Here is an 8,105-nt window from a genome sequence, read left to right as displayed (position 1 = left end):
AAATACCCCGGTTCAAATACAGAATGGATTTAGATCATGTTTGGAGATGGATTAGATTAATCAATTTGGTGTCCATTTGGGGGTACCTATTGACTTGATGGGTCGTAAAGGGGCGTCCTTTCAGTTCATCATTGATAACATTAGGAAAAGAATCTCAGGGTGGAATGCGGTCCTTTTATCCCAACCTCAGAAGATCATCTTGATCAATTCCGTTCTCATCACTATTGCTTCCCATGTGCTAAGTTGTATTGAGATGCCTGCTGGTATTTCAAACAAAGTTGACTCTCCGCTAGCTGGGTTCCTTTGGGCAAACAGAGACCATAAGGGGATGCACCGGGTAAGTAACGATAAAGTCAACCTTTCGAAGGGAATGGGGGGTTTCGGGGTCCGAAGCTTGGGTTGCTTCAATGAGGCTTTACTTATGAAGAAGGCGTGGAGATTATTTCACAATCCCCAATTATTACTGGCTAAGGTCTGTTCAGCAAGGTTTCAATCTCCGATCTTAAAAGGGACTCAGGTTAGGGTGACAAACAGGAACCTATCTTGGGGCATGCGGGGTCTTGCTAGAGACGGGAATAACCTTCTTGGGGGTTGTGGTTGGAAGGTAGGGAATGGAAACTCCATATTGGCGGGTAAGGACAAGGTGGATGGAAGGTGAGGTTCCGATTTTTAATTCCAATATTACGCTCCATCAAGCTAAAACTTGGAAGATGAGTCATTTTTTGGACCCTTAAACTCATGATTGGAACCAGGCGCGCCTTATCTCTACCTTCGAACCCAAGGATGCTTCGGTTATCGCTAGCTTGGAATTATCAGAGCAAGCAGAGGAAGACTACATGTTCTGGAATTTTCACAAGTTAGGAAGATTCACTGCAAAAACGGGGTATGCATTCCTTAAACGTTTTGCCGAGGGCTCGAGGGATGTTGGACAAGAGGATATTTTTAAGGTTCTTTGGTCCCTGAACATTCTTCCTAAGTGGAAACTTTTTATATGGAAACTTCTCTGGAATGGAATAGCTACTAAAAGTAATTTGGGGAAGGGGGCTTTAGATTTCTATAGATTGTGAAATTTGTGGGTCGCGGGAGGAAGATTTACACCATCTGTTCAGGTTTTGCATAGCTGCTCGGGATGTTTGGAGGGGTGGAATCTTGCAGATCCGCTCGGAAGCTAATGCAGACCAGTCTTTTCAAGATTAGGTTATGTATTATATCCGCCTATTTCTAGGTTAGGATGGTCACAATGGTCATAAAACTACTTTTTTTTATTGCAACCTTGTGGGATTTGTGGATAACACGGAATAACAGGGTTTTTAGATCCTCTACGACGGCTAACCAGTCAACGCCGGCGATAATATCTGAGGGATTGCGGCTGCAGGGTTTGTTCGTCAAGAAACTTGAGGATAGTCTAAGATCTTTACACCCGCCAGAGATGGATTACCCACTTGGTTTTATGCGTGTTGTCCTTCATAATAGTGGGATGACTGTGATGCCAGCGGTTATTCTACTTGATGGTTCTTGGCATAAGCACACTCATAGATCAGGAATGGGCTGGTGCCCAGAGAGTAGTGATCCGGGGGATCAAGGGCAATTGCTGGGAGGAGCTAGCAGTGGTTTGGCCCAATCGACTCTACATGCGGAGATGAACGACTGCCTACAAGGTCTACACTGGGCGGCAACAAAGTCATTGCCAGCAGTAACTATATACACGGACTCTACGTCTATGATTCTACTACCGAGAAATACATAGGTAAGTGATATTGGTCTTCGTTGGACGGCAAATCGAATTTGACAGCTGAGCACATGTTTTGATTGGTGTTGCATCCATAAGGTTCAAACGAGACATGGTTTAGAAAGCTCATGACTTAGCTACTATGGCCAGCAATAATCTTTCGTCCTTTAATATTTATATGTAATTTGCTTAAGCTTATGTCATAAAAAAAAAGAAAAAGAAAATGTAAACTATAACTATTAGATTAAGGTCTTGCATTGTATGGTTGCAATTCAATAATAGCAGAATTACACATTCATAGGAAATGAGTTTATGGATTGTTGTTTGGTTATTATTTAAATGAAAAACTAGTGTGTGTCCAGGGCGATGCCTCAGGTAATCGGGTTGCTAGTTTGTACTAGTTGAGTTTGATAATCATGTTCAGTTGTTCTTTTTTTTTTTTTTTTTTTTTTTTTTTTTTTTTGTGTAGTGTTTTGATAATCTTCTTGAAATTTTCATAATTTAAAAACAAAAAATTGTATTAGGAAAACCATATTCAATATTTTGTATGTTATGATTTATATATATACAACAATTATTGATTATATTACCAAAAAAAAAATATTTTTCATCAAATCGAAAAACAATACGGATTTTTTCAAACTTCAATATTATAGTTTAAAAATTGTCTTATGATCATTGCATAATGAGAACAAATAGGTTAACTAAACACTAATCATTCCAAATTAACTATAATTTTGTTGGGTAAAAAAAATTGTAAATGGATAGCTAAGGTAGTAAGGGCCTGTTCTGATTAGCTGAACTGAACTGAATATTTTATGAAAGAAGGAAATTAAGAGCTGAACTGAATTTATTGGAACTGAAATGAACTGAACTGAACTAAAAATAAGCTGAAGAGAACAGGCCCTAAGACATGTAACTTGATACTTGTTGGTATTAAGTTCAAGTCTTTGCATAACCATTTTCTAATTATCAAATCAAATATATATTGTGGTGGCCACACATGTGGCATATAATTTGTATTAGGAACGCTTTTAAAGATATAAATACAGACGTGGAAAGTGGAAATTCTTTGGAAAATCATTTGCCTATCTTTATGCCTTGTTTGGTTTAAAAATGTGTTTATACGTTGTAAATATTTATAATTACGTGCAGCCTGCAGGTATTTAATTTGCATATGCAATCAAACAAGCCATAAAGATAGCCAAATTATAGTACACAGGTATTTAATTTGCATATGCAATCAAACAAGCCATAAAGATAGCCAAATTATAGTACACATACGTAGGGAGTGATTGGGTTTAAATATTATTTCCTTTAATGATTGGGTTTAAATATTATTTCTACACATACGTGGGGAGTGAACTGCTTACGTCAATTAGGGAATGTTCTTTAGAGCTGCTCTGGTTTGTTCTGCTAAAATTTACTCAGTTCTGCGCTAAATCTCAAAAGAACAAGGCTTTACATATTAATGGTTCGTTGAAAATTATTTATTCATTAAATATCATTTACAAATTTCATAATATTGATTAATTTTTTTTAAAGACATTAGTAAATCAGAGATCAACACTTGAAAGTAAAGATAGAGGTAAGAGAATCCCCTACTCCAAACAAATATTATAATTGTCAACCAAGCATGCCTTGTTTAATACGGAGTAATATTGAATATTGATTGATTGGTAATGAGTATAAAAGCAATAGAATATCTACTACAGTACTCCGTACTATTTAGCAGTATTAAATATGGAATTTTGACGAGTACCTACCCATACGGCAGCGGTAGCCAGCACGTGCATTTTAATTCCAATCTACGCCATTAATTTCAACATTGATGAACTCATTAGTCATGTACGTAAACTCAGATCACCCTATAATTATAAATATACATTTTACATACAGATTAGAACAAAATTTTATAAACTGTTGAATACATATAGTAGTAATATAATAAATAGAGGAAAAATACATTTTATTAATCTTGATTTTCCAAAATAATAATAATATAAACTAATTCCTTTTATACATTTGTTTAAATTTAAAAATTATTTCCCACAATACCGTCCACATAGGCTCGGTTTCAAGGTTCGGTATTTGCAAGTATAAAACCACTAATATTGTTGGCGGGTTTAACTAATATTAGAGGTTCTATGCATAGAACCTCTATTGGTATTAGCAAACCTCTCATACTGTTAGCGGTTCTATATAAAGAGCCGCTAGTGTAAGCTAAAGTAGAGATTATGTGCATAGAACCTCTAATGGTATTAGCGGTTCTACATTAGAGGTTCTATATGTGGAACATCTAATGGTATTAGCGGTTCTATATATTGAACCTCTAATGGTATTAGTCGTTCTTTACTACCAAGTTTCAAGCCTAGGAACCGATCCTACGTGGACGGTATTGTGGGAAATAGTTTTTAAATCGACTTATATAGATAATTAATTTGTATTTTAACATTATTCAGGGAAATCAAGGCGATTTACTTTTAATAATCTCAACTAAGGTTTTTTTTTTATTTTTATTTTTTAAAATAATCCAAATTATACTATGCGTTTGCCTCTAATTGTCCCAATGACCGGTAACCTTTTGATTTTTTTTTGGGATTTATTAAAACAAAAAATTAAAAAAATTTACTGAGCCATCTTCCCCCACTTCCAATCCCTATTTCCTCCCCTAAACTCGCTGAAAACCGGTCAGCTACCTACCTTAACCACAAAAATCGGCCGGTCAGTCCTCTACCGCCCTATCTGACCCACCCCAACCCCAAAACCACCAGCACGACCCATGGAAACCACAACAACTCCAGCCGGCTGGGTAGGTGGTTTTGAGGGTTAAGTGTGGGTCGGATGGTTAGTAGAGGGTTGGCCAACCATTTTCGATGGTTAAGGGAGAGTGGTCGGCCAGTTTCTGGCAAGGTTAAGGTTGGGGTTAGGGTTTCCGGTGAGGTTAAAGGGTGGGGAGGGTGGTGGGGAAAATATTTATTTAATTTTATTTTTTATTTTAATTTTTTTTAAAATTTTGGACCAATCATGTGATGACACGTGTCATGATAACCTGTTATAATAGGTTGTTGACTTGGTGTTGACCGGTTGAGACCATTGGAGGCAAACGCATAGCATAATTGAGATTATTATTAAAAAATAAACCTTAGTTGGGATTATTAGAAGTAAATTGCCTGTAGTTGGGATTATTATAGTGTATTTTTCCTACAAAAAATAGAGTAAAGATCAAATATGGTCCCTTAACTCTTGTATTTGTGCACTTTTGGTCCCTCAACTCTCATTTATGCACTCTTAGTTTCTCAACCACCTAACTTGGTGTTTTCTGACCAAATAGTTTAGGGACTAATCCTAGTCAACAATAGTTTTGGGACCTTAATTTAATATGTCTTTTTTTTTTTTTCTACAAATAGTTTAGTGACTTTGTCTGAATTAATTAAATAAAAGGGATATGATAGGGAGAGTTGGCAAATGAAGTGATTGAAAAATTAGACTCCATCACCTATATTATTGTAACACTATAACCGAATTTAATGGAAGTCTATTATATAATTTAAGAAAAATTGGTAACAATAATCCTAACTTTTGCCCGTCCGCTTAAAATAATCCTAACTTAAGATTATTTTTAAATAACCTGAACTTTGAGGGTCACTTGCTCAAAATGGTCCCAACTGTTCACCCAACATGTTATAACAGGTTATGGTGACATGTGTCACCACGTAATTGGTTTAAAAAAATTAAAAAAAACCCCTTAAATTTTTGTTTTAAAAAAAAGCCTAGACACTCACGACCGCCTTCCCCACCACCAACCACGACCCCTCCCAAAACCCCCTAATTTAACCCCGTCATCGCCTAGAAACACCTCCCTCACGCTGGCGACGCCCCTCCCCTACCCCCTGAACCACCATTAGAACCTTATCCACAAAACAACAACACAATAGCCAAACAACCACTATCGCCACCCAGCCACGAAAATCAGCCACAAAACAACCACCATCGCCGCCCAGCCACGAAAATTAGCCACCAAACAACCACCATCACCGCCCAGCCACGAAAAACAACCATCTCGCCCGTGGTGCAACAACACAGTAGCCCCACAACAACCAATTCACCACCAATTGTGCGATGGGGGTGGAGTAATTTAGGAATTCGGGGGGGTTTTTAGGCTACGAGATTGGTAGTTTTGGGGGAAAGGGAGCCGGGAAGGGCGGTGGAGGATGGGGTCTAGGCACAACAGGGTGAGGGTCGAGGACTTGGGCTAGGGTGGTGGTGGGGTTGTCGTGGGTTGGGGCTGGGTTTTTAGTTTTATTTTTTTTTTCAGTTTTTTTTTAAAATTTTTTTATCCATTCACATGGTGACACAGGTCACTTAAATAAATTTTTTTTACCTCTTTAATAGGTTACCGGTCACCTGGAAACATTTTGAGTGTATGACCCTCAAAGTTCAATTCGGATTATTTAAAAATAATCCAAAGTTGAGATTATTTTGAGCAAACGGACAAAAGTTGTATTATTTTTACCTATTTTTCCTATAATTTAAGAGTTTTTTTTTCCAACCTTCCTTGTTACATTTATTTTCTTAATTAATTTTTTTTTTTGAAATAAGATCAATAGCTGCCTATTAAATATATATTTTTAAAGAAACTAAAATATTCAAATATGTATGTATCGTAATGAATATATATCACATGCTTTAGCATGGGTACGTTTGGGTAAATCTTGATCCCAAAACAATTAAAATATATCATAGAAAAATTCAAGCTAATGAATAATGATAATTCTAATCGAATTCAATGAGCAGAAATTTGATCCTACAACCAAATTTCCTTTTACCATACAAATTTTAATAACTGATTCCATCCTTATCGATTGAGTACATATCTTTATTTTAAGAAATAATTTATTAGAAAGATGATTCGTATGAGATATGCTCAAATAAACAACATTAAGGAAAAAAAAAGACAAACTTTTAATAAAACCGGGTTTTCACTAATTTACTGAAAATCACAACAAGGAAGTGCAAATTGGGTTGCTCAATTTGGGCTCACACGTGTAAAAGAAAAAAGAACAAAAAAACTTTCTTATTTTCTCTTTCCTCTTCATTCCGCTTCTCTTTCTCTGATCTTATTCTCTCTCTTCTACTTCTCTTCTTCTCTTGCTTTTGGCGATTTGCAGAAATTCGTTGTTGCTACTTCAATTTCTCTCTCTTCGATCTTTAATTTCTTCACTTTGAAGTTGATTGTTGCTGATTTCAGGTTTGTTTACTCAATTTTATTTCATTTTATATAGTTTTAAGTGTTTTGATTTTTAGGTTTTCGTTGTTTTGGATTTTTTGTAGTTTTTGCAATGGTGAAGAAGAAGAGTTTGATTTCTGGTGATGATAATGTTGCTCTAGGTTAGTATTTGTTCTCCTTTTTGCAATTTTTTTTTTGTTCAGTTTGTGCTATGTTTGTTTGATTGTGCGTTTTAATCACTTGCTTTTGCTTAGATTAGGTTTATTTTGAGAATTTCCTACTAGGTGTTTGTAAAAATGTCCAAATGAAAAACTACATGTTCATAGTAGTACAATTAGTCATTTATTGTGAGGGCTTGAAGAATCATGTTGAAATGTGAGGGCTCGTTAGTACTCTTATGTTGCTGTGTTGCTAGCTATTTAGCCTTTTGAGCTATATTGTAGGCTATTTACTGATTTGGCAGTAGACAACCTTAATCATTTTGAGCTACTCGTATAGATTGTGAAGAGTAGCATTTATTGTGATCAAACACAAATTCAAGAGTCATGGCCCATGAACTCCCTTATTGTGTTCACATCTCAGACTTTGGAGTGAAATATTAGTAAGTGTATCCATATAATATGGCTTCTTTGTTATAGAGTTTATGTTGGGTATCTCTCCCCACTCTACATCCCCTGACACATCCATCATTTACCCTGAAACCTTTCTCTCAGCCGGATTAGCATTACTTAACTTATAGCTATTTTCTTTGAAGCACTCTCCCTAATTTTTGTGTGTCTATACACATTTGTGTGTCTTAGTAATTGTATTATGCCAGATTAAAAAAATTTCTGTTGTGATGTTTTTTTTTAATTAATTGGTAGGATCTATCAAAGGTTTTCGTTATAGTAGAGCTGAGAAAACAGTAAATAAAATGGATGCAGGAGGAAAAAAGAAGTTGAAAGGTAAAGGAAGTACATCCAAGGGAAATAAAAGGAAGAGGCATGAAAAAGAGGATGACGAGTAAGATTTTATGTTTTAGAATATTGTATATTTGCTATACTTTTGTGAATGGAATTGTGACTTTTGTAAGAGTATAGGTAACTTTGATTAATTATGTTTTTATGTGATTTTTGTGTCAATATATTAAGTGTTACTTTTGTGAGT

Source organism: Chenopodium album, chromosome 13, assembly GCF_948465745.1.
Source record: "Chenopodium album chromosome 13, dcCheAlbu1.1, whole genome shotgun sequence".
Taxonomy (NCBI): domain Eukaryota; kingdom Viridiplantae; phylum Streptophyta; class Magnoliopsida; order Caryophyllales; family Amaranthaceae; genus Chenopodium; species Chenopodium album.
This window is presented reverse-complemented; position numbering follows the sequence as displayed.